This window comes from Mirounga angustirostris, unplaced genomic scaffold, assembly GCF_029215605.1.
Source record: "Mirounga angustirostris isolate CCGP_5_RB_7025 unplaced genomic scaffold, mMirAng1.0.hap1 SCAF_3, whole genome shotgun sequence".
NCBI classification, from domain to species: Eukaryota; Metazoa; Chordata; class Mammalia; order Carnivora; family Phocidae; genus Mirounga; species Mirounga angustirostris.
The window spans coordinates 34,785,431-34,812,999 of record NW_026991711.1 but is presented as its reverse complement, the minus strand read 5'-3'; the positions used below and the strand labels follow the sequence as shown (position 1 = coordinate 34,812,999).

Below are 27,569 nucleotides of genomic sequence, written 5' to 3'. Positions count from 1 at the left end.
ACTGTACCTATCGGCCATTTACGTCTTCCACATGGCAGGTGTCTAAATGCTAAGTATCTCCTAAATCATGTCTGATCCTTTAAGGGGGGCCCTTTAAGAGGAACTTCCTCGCAGCAGGAGTCCCTGACAATGGAAATCTCCCTCAGCTTTCTGTTCTTCTAAGCTCCCAAAACTGCCATTGCCTCTTGAAACTAAGGTCCTTCATTGGTGTGGGTCCTCTTGTTCTGATGATGTCCACTCTCCCTACCCTGCCACCTCTCAATTCTTTATCCCCATTGCTCAAATATGTACAGAAAACAGATCAGCAGTTCACATCAAAACAGAAATCCAGCTTTGAAATGAGGTTGAGGCACCTATAATCCTTGAATAATTCTCTTGGAACTTCCCCTCCCTTCACCTGGTGGTGAGGAAACGCTCTCAAAAAAGGGTCAGTGAGCCACAGCCCTCCCCATTAGATGCTATCTCTTCACTACAAGGATTTCTGCAACTCCCCTCTCCCTATGGTCATACCCTCTTAAAACGCAGGAGGAGGGTATTTGTGGGGTCTGGAGTGATAGTTAGGATAGGCTGGTTCAGGGGCTATTAATAAGTAGCAGTTGCTTGTTACTTTCTTTAAAATGAGGAGTGCCCAGTACCTTTTGTTCCTGTGTGGGGCCACAGGAAAAATTCTATTCAGTATCTTGTTACATGGTATATTCAATAGAACCAAAGACAAATATGGATATGTTATAAATAAAATTTTAGTAACTGATTCTTGCAAATAAACTGAAATAAGGGGAAAGAAATGTGAATGTTCAGCATTTGGAATGCTATTTTACAAATCAACTGAAACATTAAATTATCAATTAAGACAGATGTTCAAAAAAAAAGATTACCATAAAAAAATTAAAGAGTGATTAAATGTGGAGATCATCGTTAGGAAAAAAAAGAGAAGATCACTTCATTTTTTGGCACACAATTTTTAAGTGGAAAAGGAGATAGAAAATGTTTGGGGAAAGCATATTATTACTGTTTCTCTTTAATTAAAAAACCCACAAATTTTGGGTATGTATATGAGTGGCACCAAATATCCTAGCCCAGATAATCATATTTATTATTGAATCCTGCATATATCTAATGAGAAGTAGATTCCAAAAGGGAAGGCCACAGTATTTTTTTTATGAATTTTGGATAGAGTACATGTAAAATAATCAAGCACAAAATTAAAGTGATCTGTAAAAAGTAAACACCTTTAAACTATCATGCATTAAAATAGTAAAAATATATGTAAATGTTATTGCCCTTTATATCTAAGTAACATGTAACTATCCATTCAGATTTTCCCACAGGCTGACCCTGATAAAGAAGGCAAATCTCAGAGGGACTAACGGTCACACCACTGCTTAGTGAGTGACACTGATAGACTGTGACGGGAACCTGACATTGTCAAGATTCGTTTACAATGAAAATGGCAAGAGCAGGCATTTACTCCATACCATTGGAGACCACTTAGAAGGATGTCAACGCCATCTTAGTAATGCAGACAAGACTATTCAGTAAGAGTAAATACTAGTCACAGACACTATGGGTGTTCAGTTGTTATTTCAAAGGTAAGTGAGAATAAACAAGTTATTATCTGTTAGAGTTGGTTAACTTCACCCTAATAAAAAATGAGATATAAATTGTCAGCAGTACTCCTAGTGCTTTGCATAAATGGGAGAAACAGTCCTCTCATGAGTTAATGTAATGTAATGTTTAAATCTTTTTCTGGTTAACGTTTGAGCTCAATTGATCTATATTTTAGCATACAAAAAACACTGAAATGTTTTGGTGTTTTGGTTCAACTTCATCAAATTATTTTAAAATGAAGAAGAAGTAATCTTTTCCAGGTAAAGTTAATTAGCGGCACAATTTAAAAAATAAAACAAAATAAAATATTCCAGTTTAGGTTCAGTGGTTTAGCAAAAACAAAAACAAAAACAAAACACCACAAATGCCTAGGTTTTAATGCCCACAGAGAAGGCCATTTAGAGTCTAAAATTTATATATGTACACATCCCATGTTTGATTTGGAATTGCTGGGGAAAAACAAAACTGGTTGGCTGCCATGTAACCAATCCTGCTTAGCTGATGTTCTGACATCAACTTACTTTTTTTCTTAGAAAGAACAGTATTGTCATGAATTCTAACTATCCTACTACCAATAAATACAAGTCATATAGGTAAACATGTTACTCTCCCAGAAATATTTGGACATATTTTCTTTAGCTATCTATTATTAACTAAAGCTTACTCTGTGTTACCTGAGTGGTTAAGTATTTGTTAATTAGGAATTTAAAACTCTTGCCATACAAGAAAGCTTCTATTTTACCTGTAATGTTTTCTTTTGAATGCAGAGCTATTTTGATACATTTTATTTTATATCTATATAATGGTCATACTATCACACCAGTGCTGTTAAAGTCCATGGACTCATCAGAACAATGCTAATAGCTAGATTTCTTCACCAAGTTGAGATATTTCTATTTCCTTACATATTCAGCCGTGTTGCTGAAAGTGGCGTAAGTTAACAGGCTACGCAAAGTGACATACAGAATACTGGAAATCAGAGCTGCTTAGTTCTTTCTTATTTTAGTTGAATGTTCTTCGCCATGGCTAATGATTATTGAACTAGAAAGAATGAGAAACAAATTGTAAAATCAGAGCTGAGGTTCAAGTCACTAAGATCAAATGGAATAAATAAAAGGGTCCTTAAAGGACAGGGAGACATACAAAAAACAATTATCCTGAGAATCCTTGAGGAATCATGGAAAACCAGAACAGCATTAGGTAACTTAAAATGGAAAATGGTTTACGTTTGAAAGCCTTGATTTCAAACTCATAAAAATTATTACAATGAATTGTTATATACAGAATGCAATACTTTATACATTTTCCCTTATTTCGTACCAAATTCCAGAAAGTTTTGATACAACTTAAAATAAAAGAGGTAAGGCCATTACTATAAAGATAAAGGTTAAATACTTTAAGACAGAGATAATTATATCAGAAAACACTTTGCTTTTTGATGCTGTTGTTTTCTTTGGACTCATTAGCACCATGCTCTAAGTGTTAACCAGGTAAAATGGATTCCCAAAACAAATTAAAAAAAAAAGCAGACTCAAACTGAGTCAATCGTTACACAGAACTCAATACAAGGAAAGAAATAGTAGCCAGATTAATTTGTATAGACTAAATATTTTCATATTTTATTAATATGGACTATAAGATGCTTGGAAGCAAGAACCAAATGTTTTTATTCAGTGGAAATGGTCATATTGCAACAGATTGGTTAATTTCCACAGCGAAAGTATAATGCTATTATGGACAGTGTAGAAATAACAATACTAAAAACGTGTAAGGTTTCTGATCTAAAACATATTCATGAAATTCTTCAAAATAAAGCAGTTGGGTATAATGTACCCACGTTAAGATGTATCCTGCATCTTTTAACCTTTCTCATTGCCAATGTCAATGAATTTCTACCTTTTCCCACTTTAACTCATCAAATGATTTTTCCATTAGGCAAACAAATGAACTAGAAATTCTCCTCTCTAAGGATATTTTAATTTCCCTATAGATTTACAATTACATCAAATAAAATTTCAAGTTAATATACTTTATACATGGTATATAATAGAAAAAGTTCATGTTCATGGTTAAGTGTTGCTCATGGTCAGTGGACATCAGTTTTAATTTCCATTGTTTTATACAACGTTTTCAGGTTTAAATTATTTATGTTGAAATTGAAAAATCTTCTCACTTGAGCCAAAATTGCTATTAAATTTTCCAAAAAGCATAAAACCCTCATAGGTAGGATGGCATACTCATGGGAATTATCTGAATATTCCTCATTTGTATGGATCTAAGTCTTAAATTATCTTCTGCCCAAACCTGGTTGCCCTTAAAGAATGACATCACAGCTAGTTTATAAACCAGAAACCTAGGGATCATCTTTATCTCCTCCTCTCTCACTGCGTGCCACAAATGTCCACTTCCATTTCGTGTTGATTTCATCTATGTAATTTATCTCTACTTCTATATCTGCCCCTGTAATCAGATTCAAGGATCATTATTACTTTTAAGTACAGATCTTACACTGTCACTCTCCTGCTTAGAGGACTTCAGTTGTTTCCCATTGTCATTAAAGAAAGACCCAACATTTCTCATCTTAATGTGAGCACCACATGGTTGGCCCTATGTTTCTTTTGTTCATCATTGTATCCATAGTAAGACTAACTTTCAATCAGTTCTTGAGTTGAGAACTGCAGTTCTCAGACCAATTCTTACATTCATATGAGGTAAACTTCAATTGGGTTTTTAAAATGCTAACCTATAGCCTTTGTTCTTGAGCAGCTTACAGTGTGGGAGAGAGATACACAAATGTAACACATATGTACATAATTTTATCCTGTGACTGGAATAAAAGAGATGATGAAGAAGAGGAAGTATGTTTGATATTTTGGAAATAAACTTGATAGAACTTGGTGATCATTTGGGTACAAAAAGGGATGAAGAAAGTAAAATGTGAAAGATGACTTGAGTATCTAGACTAACAACGGGGTGTATGGTGATATCATTAACGAAGTGATGATGGTGATAACATCTAACATGTATCATCTACTTTCAATGTGTCAGGCATTGTGGTAAATTTTTATGTGTAATATCCAATGAATCTTAGGAAACTCTGAGGTAGATCCAAATCACTGTTATAAAGGTTGAATTAATTTGCCCCAGGATTTAGATTCTGGAATTCTGAACATGCAATCCAAATTTTGATTTGACTAATGAGGAAGACCTGATTTAACAATAAATAAAAATCAGTTCAATTTTGTACTTACTAAATATGTGATATTTTAGGAACAGTCCAATAGAGATTGACAACAAGCAATTAGAGATATGGAATTGAAATTTGGAAGAAAAGCAAATACCCAGTGAGGTAGATTTTGATGTCTTTGATTCGTAGATGGGAGATTAAGTCACAATGCTTGAAGAAAGTATAGAATTCAATAAAGGCATTTCTACTAAAAGTGTATTTCTACTGTAAGCAACAGAATAAGTCCCAAATAAGTCAGCTGAATGATTTCAAAACAAAACAAAACAAGGAGAAGAAAAAGAAGGCTGAGAAGCTGAGCAGGACTAAGCAAATATTGGTATATGGCTCCTACAATAAATTTTTAGCACAAAAGAATATCAATGCCTGTTTATAATTTTCAAGTCTTTCCACTTACTTCTAAGCTATAATATTCTTTTTAATAAGAAAACCAACATGAATACCTGACAAATCTGGGGTCCTCAATAAATAATGAATGAATGTAGCGCATGATGATTGAATGTAAAGATTTAACAATCCTAACTTTTAAGTAAACAGACTAAACAGAGACAAAACACACACACACACACACACATAAATAGACACAGCTGAGCATAGCTTGAAAAGATGCCATTAGTCCAATTTCTAATATGATAAATAATTACAATATCCAGCAAATACAAGATCCCCTTAAGAACATTATGGAGAGGGGCGCCTGGGTGGCTCAGTTGGTTAAGCGACTGCCTTCGGCTCAGGTCATGATCCTGGAGTCCCTGGATCGAGTCCCTCATCGGGCTCCCTGCTCGGCAGGGAGTCTGCTTCTCCCTCTGACCCTCCCCCTCTCATGCTCTCTCTTTCTCTCATTCTCGCTCTCAAATAAATAAATAAAATCTTTTAAAAAAAAAAAGAACATTATGGAGAGAGGCAGCTTTAAATCAAAAGACTACATATCACAAATAACTCAGCACATTTGAAGGATCATTGAAATAATATTATATTATAGTGGTAGATTACATGCAGATGGCAGGCCTGTTGAAAGCTACTGTTTATATGAAACCAAATCATTCTTTCCATAGCTTTTATTATATGTAGTGAAGACATACTATTCAAAGCACTTTTCATCAGTTTTTCATGGGCAGACATGGCAGGTGATTTTCAAGGTCAAAATGACCACTAAAATTTCAGTTGCTAGCAATGAAAAAAATACTTAAGAAGATTAGCATTAATGTGGATAATTTCATTTCTACATTTTAACTCCAATTCAGGAATTAAATATAAGCACTCATTTTTTCCCCAAGAATAAATGCATACAATATGCTTTCTTAGATTGTTGTGACAATATGAATTAGAATAAGAAAAATGGTTAGAAAATGTGTTTTGAAATGAGGATTGATTTTCTGATAATATCAACACCCTTAGGTCAATATAAAGTAAAATTTAAACATCCTTATTCATTTTTTATTTAAAAAATATCTAGTGTAACTATTATAACCATATTATGAACAATGAAGAATATAAGGGAGAATACAACCAACCTAAGGGCACACAATGATTCAGTGTCAGAATTAAGTGCTAAACATAAGTTCTATGTTCATTTAAACACACAGACACACAAAACAGTAGTATTTGGATAAATCATATTATTTTTCTTCCATAAAATTTTCCCAACATCAATATTAAAAAGATGCATACCTCATTAAAAAATAAATAATGAATGGTGAAATTACCATCTTTTCTAAAGTGCTCAAATGGAGAAACAGATTTTTTAAAAATCTTAAGCTTATAAAAGCCACATCTATACAAATTGCCTTTATCTATACTAAAGATACTGTATTTCACCAGTGTAAAGAGAACTCTACCTATTAAAAAAAATACCTTCTAGGGAGGGATCCTTAATTACTGAGTAATAACTAGCTATCTAATTGTAGAAAGTACTCTCTGTAATAAAAAAATTATTATGATCTGTTATTTTCCCTTGTGATCAAAAATCTCTCTTAAATAATTTCAATATCTCCTCCAACATTAAAATATTGCACTATTTCTCTTTTTCTCTGTTCTACCACATGTGTTCTCTCACGTCATTACACAGAGAATGTTAGAACCATTGTAAACAGTACACAGATGCTCTCATTTAGATGTACCTGGCCTAACACCTGGGTAAATATGCCTTGTTAAATATTGCTCTTAATTAAAATAATTTATATTAAATAACTGTTTAAGACTTCAGTTAGTAGGCTAAGACACAATTTTTCAAAACAAATTAAATACCTCAAGAACTTTCTTTAGTGTACATGGTCTGTACAGAAACTGTTTTTCCTCTTTGGTAAATTTTGAAAGTTTGTTCTATGAGCTTTCTATAAAGAGTAACTTTTCACAAAGAAACCTCTCGAGTATAATTTGTACCTTATCACGTATTTGAATTATTTGCACTAAGAATTATAATTGTTATGGACATACTGATAAACAAAAATTCAAAAATAATTTATTGTGCAATGTCTTATGTGTATAACACTATGTGGGATTTTTTTGTGTATTTATATATTAGCTATTTAAAATTTAACAAATCTACAAAAGTATTAAGAATTTAAGAATAGAAGGCTTAATTTTTAAATGTGTCAAATTTCTACTTACTGTGAAAATAATTTTTGAAAATCACTCATGTGCATTTGCTCAGATTAATATTAAGATATGTTTAAATTCTGGCTTTGAAAAAGATTTCATGTTCTTGTCTATCCAAAAGTCAAGTTAATATTGCATATTGAAAGTCTTGGAGAGGAAACAGGAGAAAACCAGCAGACTATTAAGATTATGATACATCCATATCAAATAGGAAAAAGAAAAAGAAATAGGACAGAAAACAGAAATAAATTTTTAAAATATCAATATATAATCACACAAAGAGAACCAGATGCCAAGAATGTTACAGTATACAGGACAAGGAGCAAGAAATTATATTTAAAACACCACTAACAACATACAATTTGTTTTTATGTATATATTTGAATAGAATTGAATATATAGAATGTTAGAGTACAAAGCAGAACAGAAACCATTCATTCATTTTTTTTTAACATATGTATCAGGCATTGTTGTAAGTACTGGGACTAGAGCAGTCAAGAAAGGAGATGAAAATCTATATCCTTGTAAACTTTTTATTCTAGTTGGGAGGTGGGTAGAGACAATAATGAGGAATAAATAAATAAAGTGACATGGTATATAAATGAGATGCCATTCCAGAAGGTTGGAAGAATTTTTGCACATATGTGATGTATGTGTGCACATGTCAGCATGTGTGTTAGGAGAGCACAGTGGAAAGTCTTCTCTGAGAAGACCTCACCATCAAGCACAGTCCTCTCATTTGCAGCAGAGGACCATGGGTTCAGAAGGATTAAATGACACTCTTGAAGCCATAGAGCTCTCCAGGAAAAGAGCTGAACTTGGAACACATTTATTGCCTGACCCTTGCTCCTAAATCCCTTCTACTGCACAAGAGAGCACACCAAGTTGAGAGAATTGCCTGGACTGTTCAACAAGGCAAAGACAAACATAAATGGTGGGTCTGGATGACAGCCGGTCAACCCCACTGATGGAGGAAAAAATACATATTAGGAAAGCATCTGAAATCAGAAAGAATTAGGTAGACTAGGGCCAGATTATGGAAGTTCTCAGATGTCAGGATGATGAGTTTGGTCATCATCTTAGGCAGGCGAGAGATATGATTAAAGCAATGTATCAGATGGTCAGAAGGAGGAGAAGGAACTCATCATCAGGAATAATCATCACAAGTTCTGTCATCTACCACATTGACATTGATGCGGCCAGGGCAAGAATCCTGATTCTCATATTTCATGCCACTGGAAAATTGATAAAATAGAAAAAAAAAATCTTGTGTTCTCTATCAGGAGAGTTTTCTAAGATGATGATTGAAGAACAAAATTGGTTTCCAGAGCCAGACATGACATAACAATTATGTTGAGTGAGGACACACTGCATACTCTTCCCTATATCTAAATCCCATGACTTGTAAACTAGTTCCTTTTATGTATGTACCAAATAGTTTTCCCCAATAAAAGGAAAACTCTGTGTGTCTTGTATGAAGTCTTCACATAAAGAGATATAATTTACTCTTTCTTGACAGAGGGCAACAGCTTACCTGTGGATATGAGTTTTGGACTTTTTTTTTTACCCTCCCCATGTGACAAAATTAGAGAAGGCAGAAAGGAAATATTCCCCTAAAATTCATGATTTAATAATAAGGTTTATGAAATGGGACAAGTTTGACTTTAATATTTTATTGAAAAATTAAATCTGGAAATGTGTTTTAATATTGCTATTTCTATTCTGTGCTGAGTGTATATTACTGTTCTGTAGCACCTCAAATAACTGTTACCATACAGAATATTATACACATCAGCAGATAGCAAAACAGTGTTTACTATTCTGACATTGAAAAATATGCAGCAGTAAAATAAACATCCCCACCTTAGCCACTACTTTTGCTATTCTTCAGTTTTTGTCACTGTTCACAATTCTTAGGTTTACCAGTATGCCTCAAAAATAACAATATATAATATATATCATGTAGGTAATAATGTCTAAATTATGCCACAAAAATTTGATTTCCAATACTATATATAATGCCTTATTGGAATTGTATATCCAAATGTATGCATACAAAAAGTACTTTCTTTAGCCTGATAAAAATCATAGGGCATGATAAGCCTTTATTTTGCCTGAGGAGAGTTTTATTTTTCTTATCAAAACCATAAAATGATCATATTATATTAACATATGCACATGTGGAACTAAAGCACAATGTGACTATTGGTATGAGATGTCTTTTTAAAAAGTATATCATTTACTTAAATGATTTTTGTTTTCTTACCCCAAGTTAAATTCTATTTTTATCGGAATGATTTGAAACTTGGTACAATTTAGCATGCTAAAATAAATTTTCAAACAGCTTACTATGTATAGACTGCTTTTAAAAACTAAAAACAGCCTCCATAGCAAATGTCATTTCTTTCATAGTTACAAAATGCAAACTCCAAGTGTTTTATCCTAATGAATAAATGAGTTTGTCCTTTATGTATAAAATATAGTTTGTGTTTGTTGCACAAGTTTTTAATAATAGATGAATTTTAGGTTTGCTCCAACGTATTCAATAAAGTGTGATTAATTTGGTTTTTCAAAAATGCAAACTAGACATTACTATATTACTTCGCAAAATGCACAGCTTGCAACATTATTGTCTCAGTGGGATCTTAAATTGAATTGTAAAATGTGTCTTATTTCCAGTTTGATTTATGTAAGAGATAGCAGTGGATAATGTCCCTTTTGAAGTTTCACTGCTTTGTGTGAACAAACAATATAAACCTAAAATTCATAATACGGTTTATTAGAACCCAAAGCAAACTTTCGAGTTATATATTGTTTGACTGAAATGAAAACTTACAAGGGACTCAGAATACCCCCTTTCTAATGAAACAACATCTGAAGGCTCCTATTATGACAGATTATACAGTACATTTTTGACATTTTCTGTGATTTTTATTATGATATTTCAAGTAATTACCAAATCATGTTTTTCTCCAAAAAAGCTTTCCTGTGCCCTGAGAATTAATCTATGATACCATTTAACGTGGCTTTTTGAAGTAAATATCACCAGATAAAAGCCAGCTGGATCTGAATAATAGGATACTTGAATGAATGTATTAGTGTTTGAAAAAGAGAGTACAAATCTTCTAAAAAGATTAATTTCCATAAAAAAGATAGCTCCCAGATCTACAAAAGAATAAATTCAAAAACATAATAAACTCTCAGAAAGAAAGGTAGATTAAAGTAAAAGCTGCAGCACCTTGTTACCACAGCTGTTGTGAGGCAATGATTCTGTATCAGTTACGTTTGGTGGGTCCTGTAGGGCTCTTCAAAGCTTTGTGTGGAAAGCCTGAATATGGGATTCAACTGACACTGTAAGTAATAACTTCAGCGATTAATTTTGATGCAACGCCACTTCCATTCTGACCTTACTCTCAATATTTACAGTAGAGAGAAGCTACAAAGGCTCTGATGGGAATATATGAATCCTGTAAGGACAGGGCTTTCCCTCCCCCTTCCTTTATTAAAGATGTGGATATGAATTTTTCTTTGTCACGAAAATACTGCAGCTTTATCACGCAACATAGTTGCTGACATCATCATGTAAAAAGACCTGAGTTGGCCAATGGACTTTATTTTCAATATCCTGTTTCAAAACGTGTTCTCTACAAAGGGCCAGGCATTCTGTTCACACGACTTCTCTATTTTAGTTTGTACAGTGACTAATAAAAACGAAGTTAGGCCAGGCAGAAATTCCTCTGGGAGGTAAAATGTACCCTCTCTGTCTTGAATGATTCTAACGTTATTATTGCCTTTAAGAAAAAAATACTGGAAGCAAATGAGGAGATTAATTAACTTTTAACTTAGATTAAATCCACAAGAATGTAAATCTGTTAAAAGAACTGACCTTAAAATGCTAGATCAATCTGAGATAACTCCATGAGAAATAGAAAATAATGAATAAAAAAAGGGAAACTACTATCCCATCAAAACAACAAGACAAGAAAAATCAACTGAAGGAGATTAGTAAGTCATTTTGGCAACTATATTTTGAAATTAATTTTAATATATGGAGTAGAACAAACTGTTAACTTCCCGTACTTCCCTCCATTTAAAGAAAAAAAAAAATTTGAGTACACTGTCAAAATCAACCCCAGAATGAAATGGACCCTAGTAATTGCATATGTCTGTTTAAACTAGGCAAGTTGTTTAAGTATAGCGAGATGTTTAAATACGAAGTCAATGTTCATCATCATGAACACATAAAAGACATATTGCTGTTATCAGAAAAACAGCACTGCATGGGAGAGGCTATAATGTTTATCTGGAAAAGATTTTAAAAAGAAATGTTGCCTTCTCTGCGCTCATATTAACTATTAAATGGTTATGACAATTTTTAACAGTAGTTCAAGAATTTCTTTATCATACTTCAAGAAAGCTGCTTTTAGTTAAAACATAAAAATGGTAGTTACAAGGTTTCTGCAAACATAACTGCCATTCCATTAAGGAAATGGTGCAGCAAACAGTAAATAGTGGCCTCGAGGGAAATGTAAGTATTGATTTTATTACTGCGTTGGTTGGTTTGTATTTGCAATTGTCAACTCTAATTTTGGGCTATACTTTAAGTATCCTTAAAACTGCTTAAGGAAAGGACAAATATTAATTGGAAAATATTGATAATTATTATCCTTATGCTTTAAATATCATAAGAGACTATTTCTTTCCAGCTTTTGCTAGACTGTGTCTTGAAAACAGGAAATTTCAATTTTGCTACACATAGTAAATGAACAACCAACTCATTTTCATTAGGTCAAATTATATACTCATTTTGTATACTATAAATCAGTATTTGCCTCTAGGAATAAAATCAATTACTATGAAATGTGTAAACATGGTTACATCCTTCCTTAATGTAGTTTGGAAATTTAGCTTTGAAATTCATTGACATAGAAGTTTTCATTCACCTAAAAGACATAAAATAGCTATGAAACTAATTATAAGTCTAGAATTTTCATCATGTTGAAATAAACTTCAACTCATAGCCTCATTAAATATAAAATGATCATATACTAAAAAAACACAATATTTGCCAACTTAATATAATTAATATGTTTTATATTATCATCATCATTATCTTCATCATCATAGATTTCCTCTTTACATTTCAGTAAATGACATTCACACATTTATGCTAAAGGTGTAATTAAGAACACAGATCATTTTCTTAAACCATGCCAGAGAGCATCTCTGTTTAATATGTAAATTTTCAACTATACCTACGGGGCTGTAAATATAGTCAGTGTTAAACTTCTACAATTGACTAAAAGAAGTGTTTATGCTACATATAAATTTTAGAAATGTCCTCTGTGGAAATCTAAAGTGGTGCAAATTAATATTAAAAAAAAAAAACATTATGGCTGTTCTTCAGATTAAAAAATGTAAAATATTCTTAGGTTCATAAGCCATACAGTACACTTTAAACATCGCATATCAAAAAGAGAAAGAAAACCTTTTATAAATACACACAAAATCTTCAATGTCACTAAATGCCACATCCCTATATGAATCGATGAAGAGGGTTAAAGGAAAACGGTTCCCTTGGTTTTAGCATTAAAGTCATACTTCCATTGTGTTTTAAAATATTTAGAGAGGAGAAATGTCTTAATGAAGTTAAACCTTGCTTTGACCAGAAAGATGGGAATACTCTGTGCATAATACATATTCAATATGTGTTTATTGGACTACACTTCTCAGTTCCAAATAATTAAAATTTGATAGATAAATATATAAACTGGCCTCATTGGTTGGACTATAGACTTGAATCTTAGCTCTGTCATTTACTCCACAGTTCAGAATAGAATTCGTGAGTATTTTTCCCTACTCACTTTGGAATTTGCCATAGACTAGAAAGCCTTGCACAGGGACTACTCTCCCCAAATGCTAACTGAATGAATGAAATGTGTACAAAAATTTTAGCAAGACATCTGGCAGGACTGAAGTTTTATTTGCAAAAATAAGGAAAGATAAAATTAGAAATAAATAATAATCATTTAAAAATCAACAGAGACTTTGAGAGTAAGCTTTTGTTCATCTTCATTATCAACCTTCCTGAGACCATTGTATTGCTTCACCATGTCTAAGACTTTCCAGTTTCTCATTTCAAACTACTTCATTCTCCTTCTCACTACCACCACTGACTATAAGCATTTTTAAAGAAAACTCTGGAGAAAATGTACTGTAAATAGATCCAGGTTTCTTAATATAGATTCTAAAAAATCAAGAGTCTAATTTATAATATATAGCTGTATATAGCAGTGATTCTCAAACACATTGGTTTCAGGATCTCTCTCTATATATTGGCCATATGTCAATATTTACCATATTAGAAAAGAAAATTAGGAATAAAAATATTTATTTATTAATTAAAAATAACTATAAATTCATTGCATATTAGCATAAATACTACATTTTAATAAGAAATAAATATTTTCCAAAAAAATACACTTTTGCAAAATTCTTCAGTGTCTGGCTTAAGAGAAGTCATTTGGATTCTCATATTACTTCTATATTCAGTCTGTTGCAATGCACAAAACACGTAGCCTTTAAAAACTCCAGTACACTCATGAGAGAATGAAGTTTTTAAACTTCATTATTATTATGAAAAATATTTTGACCTCTTGAACCCCCTGAAAGAGTTTTGAGAGCCCCCCTCCATGGGTCATGGGACAACACTGCTGCTGCATCTGATAACATTTTAGGACATTTTAGAACATCTGGATATGTATTAATTTAGTAAATCAAATAATATCCTAATATGACTTCAGTCAATAAGAACGAGACTAGAAAACTTGCTCTAAAATTTCTTACAGAAAAATCATTACTTCCACGCCAACAATGGATTTTTTTTTTTAAGATTTTATTTATTTATTTGAGACAGAATGAGAGAGAGAGAGAGCTCATGAGAGGGGGGAGGGTCAGAGGGAGAAGCAGGCTCCCCGCCGAGCAGGGAGCCCGATGTGGGACTCGATCCCGAGACTCCAGGATCATGACTGAGCCGAAGGCAGTCGCTTAACCGACTGAGCCACCCAGGCACCCCAACAATGGATTTTTTTTAAAAAGTAGGAATAAGAAAGGGAACTCTTTTCTCTAGACTTAATTGTAGCTCACAAGGAATAACTAGTTAGTATTCACAGTGAGGTGGCAGATGAAGCATAGAAGTCGCTAAAAGTTAGAGGTGGCTTTAAATATTGCCTTTGCCGTCCTGAGCATAGAGACTCACTCTATACCTCAAACACTTCATTTGGAAAGTGGGGATAACACCTGTTCAAGGGCAAGCATAGAATTAAGTGAGATGATGTACATGAAGCATAAAGTACATAGAACGATGTAATTAATAAAGAAAGCTATTATTAAGTAGAAAAGTCAAGGTTGAGGTCACAGGTGTTGAGGTCAGACAGAAATGTGACAGGGACAAGATGTTCAAGAAGCTGTGTGACCTCAGTCTGTCATGTGTAATGTACCAATAATCAAGGATAAGTATCAAATTAGCACTCTGAGTAGATAATAAGCATATAGGATATACCTGTCATATAACTCCTAAGAGGGAGAGGAGGGGGAGGTGGAGGAAGTGCCTGAAAAAAAAAAAAAGGGATAGTTTCACCGTGTCAATTTGGGGTTTATAAAATTATAGAACGGGAAGTATGACTATCCTTAAGAAATATTAGACCTAAGAGGAGCACATTTCAAAACGAATAGAGAAATAGTGAGTACGCCATGAGTATTAAAAGTAAAAGGGAATACTTTTTGAAACTATAAAGTTCTAAAAATCCAAGTAGAACTTGACCATCTCAGTTTTACCAAGGAAAAGTGCAACATTCCTCGAAGGGGTTCCTTAAGTTCTTTAAAGGTAAAGTCTCCACCTTTAGTCTCTACATTGCCTAGACTTACCCCGCACAGGGGATCAGAATAGGTATTCAGTGAACTGGCATACAGAAAGAAGGCAATGCATTATAATTAACATTTGTATGATGCTTCGGAGTTTAGGAACATCAGTAGAATTTAATAACAAATGAACTTGCTAGGGAGTTATGTGAGAGTTTAGAGTTTTAGTAACAGGAAGAGTGCACAGGGACACCTGGGTGGCTCAGTTGGTCAGGCATCTGACTCCTGATTTCAGCTCAGGTCAAGATCCCAGGGTCCTGGGATCAAATCCCATGTCAGACTCTATGCTCAGAGTGGAGTCCACTTGATACCACTTTCCCCACTCATGCTCTCTCTCTCTCCCCAAAATAAATAAAATCTTAAAAAAAAAATAGTGCACAATAGTAATGAACAAGAGCACATCACCACAGAATGATAGTAAAAATTAGCAGGGGATTTTATTTTATTTTTCAAAAGTTTTATTTAGGAAGTATAGTTGATGCACAATGTTACATTAGTTTCAAGTGTAGAGCATGGTGTTTTTGACAACTCTATACATTAAGCCATGCTCACCACAAGTGTAGCTACCATCTGTCACCACACAATGCTATTACAATACTACTGACTCTATTCCTTATGCTGTACCTTTCATCCCCATGACTTATTCATTCCATAACTCCCATTCCCCTTCCCCAATTTTCCCCATCCCTCTGCCCCCTCCCCTCTGGCAAGGATCAGTTTGTTCTCTGTATTTATGGATCAGTTTCTAGCAGGGAATTTTAAATATAATATTGGATTAACGAAAGGCAGGAATTAGATTGAGACAGTATAAAAATATTTTTATTTTTAAATTAGCAGTTAACAAAAAAGGGGAAGAATAGTCTTTTATTAAAGATAGTATAGGGGCGCCTGGGTGGCTCAGTCGTTAAGCGTCTGCCTTCGGCTCAGGTCATGATCCCAGGGTCCTGGGATTGAGCCCCGCATTGGGCTCCCTGCTCTGAGGGAAACCTGCTTCTCCCTCTCCCACTCCCCCTGCTTGTGTTCCCTCTCTCGCTGTGTCTTTCTCTGTCAAATAAATAGAATCTTTAAATAAATAAATAAATAAATAAATAAATAAATAAATAAATAAAGATAGTATAAATGTTCAAACCAATATTTTGTGATTATTCATGTTATAATTCAGAGATATTAATACACTCCGAAAACATTTTTCTAATTATCTGAATTCTACAAAATTAGTAAGAGCTTTTATATTTTAATATTCTAAGATCAGCTGACAGCTTTTATAAACAACTGATCTAAATTACCTATTATATCAATGATTGAAAAAATAGATACCAATCCCCTTCCAGATGACTTGGCTAATACGTTTTAATTGGTAAATGAAAGCCACACATTCCAAGTAATCAATAATATTCCCAGTGGCATTTTTATTTCTATCAAAATTTCATTTCTAGTTTCCCATTCAAAGCATGAAAATTTAATTTTTAGACAACAAAATGTCAAATGAATGTTATCCATTTTAAAATTCAAGAAAGTGCTGTTGAGTAGGAATATATAGAAGAAAAAGAAAATAGCAAGATTATGTATGCTTTCAGCCAAAAGTATTCATAATCCTTAAGAGATTTTAAAGGTCAATAATAATGGAACATTCCCATTTTTCATCATTGTTTCCCACGGTGAAATATAAAATATCTAAGGATATTTTACTATTACTAACTATGAAAAAGAATCAGTTTGAGTTTGCATTAAATTTGATTAATTCATATGTTTTTTGAAAATATAAAATTTGAAATGTTCCTAACGAAAATAGAGTTTTGTAAATTTCAGTTAATTACTTGATTACTTTAAGTATAGGTGAATAATATAATTTCCAATTAAAAAACCTATTTGGCTGGAGCCCGTGGGTGGCTTAGTTGTTAAGCGTCCACCTTCGGCTCAGGTCATGATCCCAGAGTCCTGGGATTGAGCCCCGCATCGGGCTCTCTGCTAGGCGGGAAACCTGCTTTTCCCTCTCCCACTCCCCCTGTTTGTGTGCCCTCTCTCGCTGTCTCTCTCTCTTTCAAATAAATAAATAAAATCTTAAAAACAAACAAACAAACACCTATTTGGCCATCTTAAAGAAAATTAATAAAAGACAATAACCTAAACTTGACTATTTTAGGTATGTCATATAAATGAAATCATGTAGTATTTGTCTCTCTGAGCCGGCTTATTTCACCTAGCTGGGGTGAGGAGGAAATAGGGAGTTGCTAATCAATGGGCATAAAGTTTTAGTTAAGCAAGATGAATAAGCACTAGAGAATTTCTGTGCAACATTGTACCTAGAGTCAACAATACTGTATTGTATGCTTAAAAATTAAAGAGGTGAATCTCATGTTAAGTGGTTCTATCAAATTAAAATAAAATCGTTTAAGGAAGACAATAACAATATGAAAGAATGTAACTACAGCTTTTCATAACTCTCTTGGTGCACTAAATAAAATCCAACCGATAAAGCATAAATATTAAATATATTTTAAAATGCCATGGGTTAAAATAAATAATCTGCAGTCAAATGCTCTGCCACTGAGCTATACCCCCTAAAATAAATAATCTGCCTGATTATGGCTACAACCAATAAGGAAATTTGGGGGAAGTTTTGGGTTCCTACCTGTCAATATATTACTATGGTACTTTGAAAACACAAGATGGTTTATTAAAAATATATATTCTATGTAAAAGATCCAGGAATATATCATTAATTCTTATTGTTCTAAAGAAAGTTATTTAATTTACTAAATATTCATTCTCAAAATGCATTTTTTTATAATTGAATGCTCAGAGATTTAGAGATATATAAAATAACTACCTACTAAGGAAATACCATTTTGCTTTTATAGATATTTTATTACATCAATGGAAATTTCTCTATATCCTTCTATGGCTAAACTCATAAGCTATAACATAAAAATTACTATCAACAATGTAGGGCAGCCATAAAATTCAATTAAAAATCCCTACATTTTAAGCAGTTATAGTAGCATAATGTGTAAACATGAGCTGAAGTGATGTGTAGCTCCTAGAGCATGTCACATTTAGAAAATAAATATTTTAACTGTTTCACCATCACTTTCTCAGAGCAAAGAATCTTGAATCCCTCTTTTTTAACCCTTAGAACTCACTGGAAAAGTTAGTGCTTTTGTTAAAGAACAAATGACGTGCTCATCATTTTTTTCTTAGTTAAATCTGTTTAGCAGTATTGCTGTTAATATATTTTTGGACTCCAAAACTTACACCTCTTGTTAAGTCATTCTTTCAACAAATATTGGTTGCAGGCACTGTTCTAGACACAGACATTATCAATAAGCAAATTGGACAACAAAGTCCCAGGCCCCATGGGGCTGACATTTTAATAATTATATGCTTAATAAATTACATGACTTGTCAAATTGTGGTAAGTACCATGGAGAAAAACCAAGCAGAGAAAGAGGATAGGGAGTATTTACATACTGAGGAGGTAGGGTGCAATGTAAAATAGGGTTGTTGGTTAAAGCCTTAAGAAGAAGATAACATTTGAAGGAGATGAGATAACAAGATCTATGGATCTCCAGAAGAACAGGATTCCAAGAAGAAGGAACAGCAATGCAAAGACCCTGAGACAGAAGTGTTCCTGCAGTACTTCAGAAATGGCAAGGGGGCCAGAGTGGCTAACAGCGAGTGGTGAAAGTGAGCATAGGAGAAAAAGCAGAGTGGAGAAGAATCCAGGAGCCCAGTATGCAGTGTTAAAGGTTATCAAGAGTTTTTATTATCTTACTCTACATGAAACAGGAAGAACTGGGGATGGTATACACAGAAGAGTGACCTGGTCTGAAATAGGTGCTCACAGGACTACTCTGACAGCTATACGGGACAAGGCAGGAAGCAGGAAATCAAGTTAAATCACCCTCACAGTGATCCAGGCAAGAGATGAGAAAGGGGTAAGAGGTGGGTGGATCTGTGGATACATCAGATGTGGGTATAGGAGAGGGAAGAGTCTGCAACAGCTGCAGGGTTTGGGGCATGAGCAAGGGAGTACAAAACGGAGATGGAAAGACTGAGGAATGAGTAGATTTGGGGTAAGACCACCAATTCTTTTCAGAAATTTTAAATTTGAGATGTCCTAAACTGAGCTCTTAGTCAAGTAACAATTTTGAGGGGTAGAGTCCACAGGCAGAGATAATGACCCTGAAATATATTTTTTCTCATTTATGGAGTAACCAAATGGCTAATGAATGGATGGTCTCAAATTATACACCTCTTTCATACCTTGCTGTTGAGGTTTTCATTGGAAATAGTATATCTTAAAAAATATAAAACAGTTTATTTAATATTCCCTTGTTCTCAGGATTCACACTCATTAACCCATTTATTAATTTAATTCATTTACTGAGTGGTCACTGAATGGGAGTCACTGCTCCAAATACTGGGGACTACAGAAAGGATAGGGTTCTGCCCTGGAGGTACTCATAGAGGACCAAGAAAGGAAAAAGATACTTTGGTGTTTATATATTGAGGATTTGAGACGCAACGTGGAAATGTATGGCTTATATGCACTGCGTTCCTCTATATGGCTTAATGCATATGGTGGTTGTAATAACTGTACTGGAACTATATGTGACTTTTAGAAAGCATAAAAAGATGATATAAGGAAAACTATTTACTGTTCTATGAAAATTAAGACAATGGCATCAAAAAGCTCATAGAGTTAAATTATCTTATTTTGATATATTAGAGATGCATCTCCATTTGCTATTTTACAGATATAAACAAAGCACCACAGGTCAAGTGCATGTTCACTCAAGTGGGGAAGGTCTCCATAGAAAAGGAAACATTGGAAATATAGATTAATGAAGGAAAAATGACATTTTTTGACAGAAGGAACAAACAGCAAATTTGTGCATGCACATACACACACATACACACACCTTTATAGGGCAAATAATTATAGCCAGTGCTCTTAAGGAAAAGTTGGGGCACTGGGAGTGGGGCATAAAAAGAGAGTCCAACAACACTGCATTTAAATTTAACATTCATTTTCAATTCTAAAAGATTTAAAATTAAATCTAAATCCAGCTTAAAGAAAACCAGTATTTTGAATGATAAATACCACTCAAATAAACCAGTCATCTCAAATTTACTTACTGGTTTACTTCTCAAATTAGTATAGTAAGATATCATTTTTGTGATGTAGCATGAATCGAGGGTCTTTCTAACCTAAAATCTTTTGCACTTGTTTGAGGTGTTATTTTCTATTTTGTGTTTGTATGCTAATATGTAATACCTAACATTTGGCCCATGGGTTTAAATATACATTAATTTTTTTCCCAGTTAAGACAAAAATTATTGGAAAAGCTCTCTACCAAAATCACTTCTTCACCTCCCACATTGTGATTTCACTGCCAAGCTCTCAACAGTTCACCCTGTGGTTTCGCTGCAAACTTTGGCATCCAGTCAGGATTCAAATCATAGTTCAACCATGTCAAAGTACATGATCTTGGGGAATTTGTCTCGGTTTTCCTCTAGATCAGGAGAGAATCATCATTGTCCCTGCCTCCTTATCACATTGTTATATTGAAAGGCTTAACACAAGTAAACACACTGGCTTGTTCATCCATACTAAGTGCTCAGTAAGTTGTAGGCACTATTATTAACATGAGTAGAATTATTCTGTTGAAAAGGAGGACAAGAGTGTCTGGGTGGCTCAGTCAGTTAAGCGTCTACCTTCAGCTCAGGTCATGATCACAGAGCCCCATGGAGCTCCCTGCTCAGTGGGGAGCCTGTTTCTCCCTCTCCCTCTGTCCCTCCCCCCTGCTCATTCTCTCTCTCTCTCTCTCTCAAATAAATAAGTAAAAACTTAAAAAAGAAAGAAAGAAAAAGAAAGAAAGAAAGGAAGGAAGGAAGGAAAGAAGGAAGGAAGGAAGGAAGAAAGAAAGAAAGAAAGAAAGAAAGAAAGAAAGAAAGAAAGAAAGAAAGAAAGAAAGAAAAAGAAAGAAAGATGAGGACAAATAGTTAAACACCTTCTATCGATACGCGCTAGCTGAAACTTGGTTTCATTGTACTATAGTCACTGGGGACTTGGAAAGACCTAAAACTGGAGTCATGATGTAAACAGTGTGATAACGTTTACTATTTAAAATGTATTATTGTGGGGCACCTGGGTGGCTCAGTCGTTAAGCATCTGCCTTCAGCTCAGGTCATGATCCCAGGGTCCTGGGATCGAGCCCTGCATTGGGCTCCCTGCTCCGCGGGAAGCCTGCTTCTCCCTTTCCCACTCTCCCTGCTTGTGTTCCCTCTCTCGCTGTGTCTCTCTCTGTCAAATAAATAAATAAAATCTTTAAAAAAATGTATTATTGTTTATTGTTTATTCTATAAACTGCTTTTGTGTTGTGGAAAATGTGTAGAAATAACTCTTTACAAATGGTTTACATCATAAATTTCCCTTAAAATAATGTTCAATAGGGTTCTAATTGAGAAGCCAATCTCAAAAGCCTATTCAAACCATGATGTATTTAGAAAATGGTATTCGCAGTCCCATTTCAACTTGAACTATCATCCCCCATATATTGAAAATAGAAATCCTATTTTCATAGTTCTACTTCCAACTTAACAGAGAATCTCCCTCATAGATAATGAAAATTATGTGGGAACTACACTGAGCACAAGAAATTTGCTAATTTTCCACATTTATAAAGGAAAATAGTCTTAGCACAAATTTACCTCTGGTTATTCTTATAAATTATTCATTCTCAAATCAGGTGTGGCACTCATCTTTTGAAAGCATTTTAGTCTCCGAGTTCTCCTTACTTATATTTGGATAACTCTCTTATTTCTATCAGGATATAGCTCAAAACATATCACTTTCCTGAACCTCAAAACTCTATTATTAAAATCTAAAGATAAAATAAGTCAAAACCTGACAATATTGTTATAATTTCAAGCTTCATGCTGATGATATAAACAAAGAGACATATGAGCTTTCATTTCAAAAATGAGTTTTAATAGGATGACAGAACTGCACTATTCACACATTTAAAACAATTCAATACCACTTCAGACAAAATTGCTGAAATTCTCTGACCCACAAATTAGAGGCAAGGAAGTAGCTAAATCAAATGAATTAGGAGTAAAATTTCATTAAATGTAATGTAATTTGGGCATTAAAGAGATTTATGAACTATGCAACCCAAAGGGCAAAAATACTGTTAAACAATTCCTGGGTTTCCAGGGCTAGAAAAAGGATACCCCCTCCCCCGTTCTGAGCGGAAGCAATAGAGAGAACTTTTGTATCTACTCATGTACCATCTTCAGAGTTTAGTTTAAAAGAGACTTTGACAAAGCCTTATGTATTTGATTTGGAAAGGTGCAGCAGGAAAGAGAAATTAAGATCTGTTTCTCCAGGTGCGTATATTATGTGTGCATGTAAATAAAAGTGATTCCAACTCCCCTGAAAAATATGCCTTCTTACTTTCTGTGTTTGTATTATTTTGAATCAGTAACTTTATTAACATGGGGATGGTTAGTTACAGTTTCATTAATTCCATACTAATTATGCTAATATTGAACATTTCCTTTGTGTATATAACGAAAACAACTTTCAGGTTTTTTTTTTAATTCTTTATACACACAAACTCATTTACACACACACATATACACACATACAGGGAAATTTAGAGGACTGAGATCTAACTTGAGAATGTGTTTGGAATAATATATATATAAACTATCTGAAGTGAAAAAGCAGAACAAGAATCTTTACTATAATTTCCATTCTTAGTATCAAATCATGATTACTGGCATTAAGGAGTGGGGCTAAAAAATCATATGACAATATCTCAAGATTTTAATCATTTATTTGAAATATCCAGAAAAGAACAGTACGGTCGTTTGTTTATTTGTCACAAATATAATGTAGTTAAAAGATTCAGATATGATTGATTACCATGACCAATGAGAAAGACATTGATGTAGAAAGAACTTAGGTTTTGAAATCAAAATTAGTGGATTCAGACCCTTCTACGTACTAGGTGGCCCAGTCAAAACAACTTTCAGAACCTTAGTTCCTTAGTTCTTTTCTTCAAAATATTGCAAAGCATATGCGAAAGATACTCAGTCAGAATAGCCATATAAGCTAATTTGACTAAAAAGTTTTTCTAGTTTTCAAACTGTGTCTGTCCAAACCTTGAGATATAGGCAGATATACTTAGTTTTAAAAAGCCTCTCCATGTGATTTTGTTTTGTCTGCACTTAAAATTATAAGCTATAAAATTAGGATTCAGGAAACCATGATATACAGAAAAAAGCAAGGAAAGAAGCAGAATAAAAATGAAGGATCCACTATAGTTTTCTTCAAATACCTGAAGGACTCTCACATTCTAAGTGGTCATTGTGTATAATTTATACAAATACTTTCTAACCAAGTTTTCCACAGATGGAATTGTGTAATGGATATGAAATAACTACTGGTTTTCAAGTTTATATTGACAAAAACATGTAAATGAGCCTCAAATCAAGAAAAGTTAATTAGAATTCAATGGTCCTCAAAACTGGCGTTTCATTGGCAGCACCTTGAACTTAAAAAAATTACCAATGTACAATCCTGCTCATACTGACTATGATTTGTTGGTTAGAAGTAAATCTAGATTTTTTTAAAAGCTCCCTGCCTTCTTCTATGTGTTAGAAAAGCCAGTTATGGCTCCCGTTTCTAAAAGTAATGGTCTTATGAAGAAGAGGCGTTGTGGCACCCAGAGCCTGGTGCCTTAGACAGTACTTCCAACATGTGCTGCCTATGCTCTGCTATTGTGTCATGGGACTTCATCAAAATAAAAAGCTTCCGCATAGAGAGGAAACAATAAAACTAAAAGGCAACCTATGGAATAGGAGAAGATACTTGCAAATCACTTATCTGATAAAGGGTTTGTATCCAAAATATATGGAGAAATTATAAAACTCAACACCAAAAAACAAATAATCTAATTAAAAATGGGTAGAAGACATGAATAGACATTTTTCCAAGGACAAATGTGTCCAACAGACATATGAAAAGGTGCTCAACATCACTGATCATCAGGGAAGCACAAATCAAAATTACAATGAGCAATGAAATTACCTGACACCAGTCAGAATGGCTAAAATCAACAAGAAACAACAGGTATTGGCAAGGATGAGGAGAAAAGGAGAACCCTCTTGCACTGTTGGTGGGCATGCAAACTGATGTGGCCACTATGGACATCAGTATGGCGGTTCCTCAAAAAGTTAAAAAGAGAACTACCTACGATCCAGCAATTGCACTACTAGGTATTTACCGAAAGAATACAAAAATACTAATTCAAAGGGATACATGTACCCCAATGTTTATAGCAACATTATCTACAGTAGCCAGATTATAGGAACAGCGCAAGCGTCCATCGACTGATGAATGGATAAAGAAGATGTGGTATATGTATACAATGGAATATTACTCAGCCATAAAGAATGAAATCTTGCCATTTCCAATGACATGGATGAAGCTAGAGTATTAAGGTAAGCAAAATAAGTCAGTCAGAGAAAGACAAATACCATATGATTTCACTCATATGTGGAATTTAAGAAATAAAACAAACAAGGGAAAAAAGAGAGAGAGGGAGGCAAACCAAGAAACAGTCTGTTAACTATAGAGAACAAACTGATAGTTACCAGAGGGCAGGCAGGTGGGGAGACAAGTAAAATAGGTGATGGAGATTAAGGAGTGCACTCATCATGATGAGCACAGGGAAGTGTTCAGTATGGAAGTGTTGAGTCACTATATTGTACTCCTGAAGCTAATATTACACTGTATGTTAACTAACTGGAATTTAAATAAAAACTTAAAAAAAAAATAAAGCTCCCTGGAAGACTCTAATGTGCAATTAGGGTTAAAAAGCCCTAAACTAGCTGAACTCTATAGCCCCTTTTGACTCAGAGTTCATGATTCCAGGAAAAGTACAATTTAAATAATCATGTATGTGCCAAAGTAAGATTTTGCCTTATATCCTCTATTAACCTAATACAATCCAAAGAATTAGAAGACAAATAACATCACGCTATTTTGTGGTACTTTTCTTCTGGAAATGGTTTATTTACATACGGCCCTGACCCTGTACAACTTTTTGCCTGCCTAAGGCAAGCCGGATGTCCATGGAGAGATGGTAAAACCTCCCAGGCATTATTAGAGTGATTAATATAGTTAAACCTGCTATCTATGGGAAAAAATACTCTTATGGAACAGAAATATTTTGTCTTTCTCGACAGGAAAAAATCACTATGAAAAGAATATATTATTTTTGAATTATTTATGCTGCATTGCATAGTTACTGTTCAAATTGTCCTTCAACACAGGACTACGTAGTAATTTATCACTTAGTATTGCTTTCTGGATTTTCTTTTTTTGGGTTTGTGTAGTAATCGAGTTGATATGTGAGTTTTATGCTTCAGATATAGAATGAAACAGAAAGTATGTTTTGATACTTTCACCGATTTTATGCTATTGGATGAATAGCTCTAACATCAGAATCTCCTTTATCCATCTTTTTTTCCTAAACAAAACAAAAACAGATTATTATTTTGTTTTAAAGACTTTTGAGGACTTTTTCTAATACAAATAAAGTATGTACCAAGTTAGTACTCTATTAACACTTCAGGATATTTTCTCTTTTTTTTGATTTTTTTTTTTTAAGATTTTATTTATTTATTTGACAGATAGCGAGAGAGGGAACACAAGCAAGGGGAGTGGGAGAGGGAGAAGCAGGCTTCCCACGGAGCAGGGAGCCCGATGCGGGGCTCCATCCCAGGACCCTGGGATCGTGACCTGAGCCGAAGGCAGACGCTTAACGACTGAGCCACCCAGGCGCCCCACTTCAGGATATTTTCTGATTTGTAGTCAAAAAGCGAGAGATGAGGAAAATTACATGTCACATTTATGAAGCTAATGTCATCACTGATCATGTAGCATATTTAAAAAAAACCGTACAACAAATTATGTTGTCAGTTGCCAAAACACACTATTTCAACCTTAGCTCTTTTATATACTTTGTGTATATTACGTAATATTCTTTTACATAATTTGTGTAATGCTAAACAATGAGGCACACTTAGCCAGATACTTAATTGAGTGAAGAGTCCCAAATTTAACATGAATCTAACCCGACGGGAATGCTACTGGCTCATGCAAATACATTGACTAATGGTTGCTTGGAGGCACAGTGAAAGTGGACTATCAGGCTATAAAGGTGAGCTAACTTGATTCTGTGAAGGTGGTATTATCTTTTGAAAAAGAATGTTTTATACTCCGGGAAACTTAACACAAAACCTCCTCTATCTTTTCAACATTTCCTCTAATAATTAAATTTCGTGTGTATGTATCCAAAGGTGCATATTTCTTTTTTTTTTTTTAATTTATTTATTATTTGAGAGAGAGAGAATGAGAGACAGAGAGCATGAGAGGGAGGAGGGTCAGAGGGAGAAGCAGACTCCCTGTCGAGCAGGGGGAGCCCGATGCAGGACTCGATCCTGGGACTCCAGGATCATGACCTGAGCCGAAGGCAGTCGCCCAACCGACTGAGCCACCCAGGCGCCCAAATGTGCATATTTCTTAAAGTGTTTTCTAAATAAGCACAAAACAAACTACACATCATTGCAAGTCACTAAACTATTTGGCCAAATAGGAGACATTGTTAAAAGAAAAATCTGTGTGTGTTTTCTGTAATTACAAAGACCATATCTAATTTTAACTGCCTCCTTCTTTTCTTAATAATGAGCTGACCTTCTATTCTCCTTAACCCTTTTTTATCAAAGCCATCTACACCCACTTTGCCTTCTGTTTCTCTAATCTGCAATTATTTATGTTTTCTTCATGCTGCTTTGTCCGCCATGGGAGCAAAATTGTATTTGGTGAAATATAGAGCTAATTATACCATGAACCCAGCAACAAAAAGACAGAGCAGATGTTACTTCAGACGTGCTAAAAGTCCTCATGCTTAATGTGCATATAGTAAAACACTGAGCAGAGTCGTCAAAAACAATATCTAATCAAGGCAGTTTTAGACATGCAAATCTTTTTAACACCAGAGTTAAATGGAGAAATTCTGTCAATAATATTTCCAGTACTCACCATGTGCTTGCCAGAATAATTATATTAGGTAGTGATTTCTAATTAATATAATAAATGTGTGAGTCCACATTGTTT

The 27,569-nt window shown here is 34.0% G+C and overlaps 1 protein-coding gene across 3 annotated transcripts in view; it reads right to left on the bottom strand.

Annotated features, from left to right (window-relative positions):
* DACH1 (dachshund family transcription factor 1) overlaps window positions 1-27,569 on the bottom strand; it is a 426,112-nt gene that overhangs the window by 141,401 nt on the left and 257,142 nt on the right. The window lies entirely within an intron of this gene.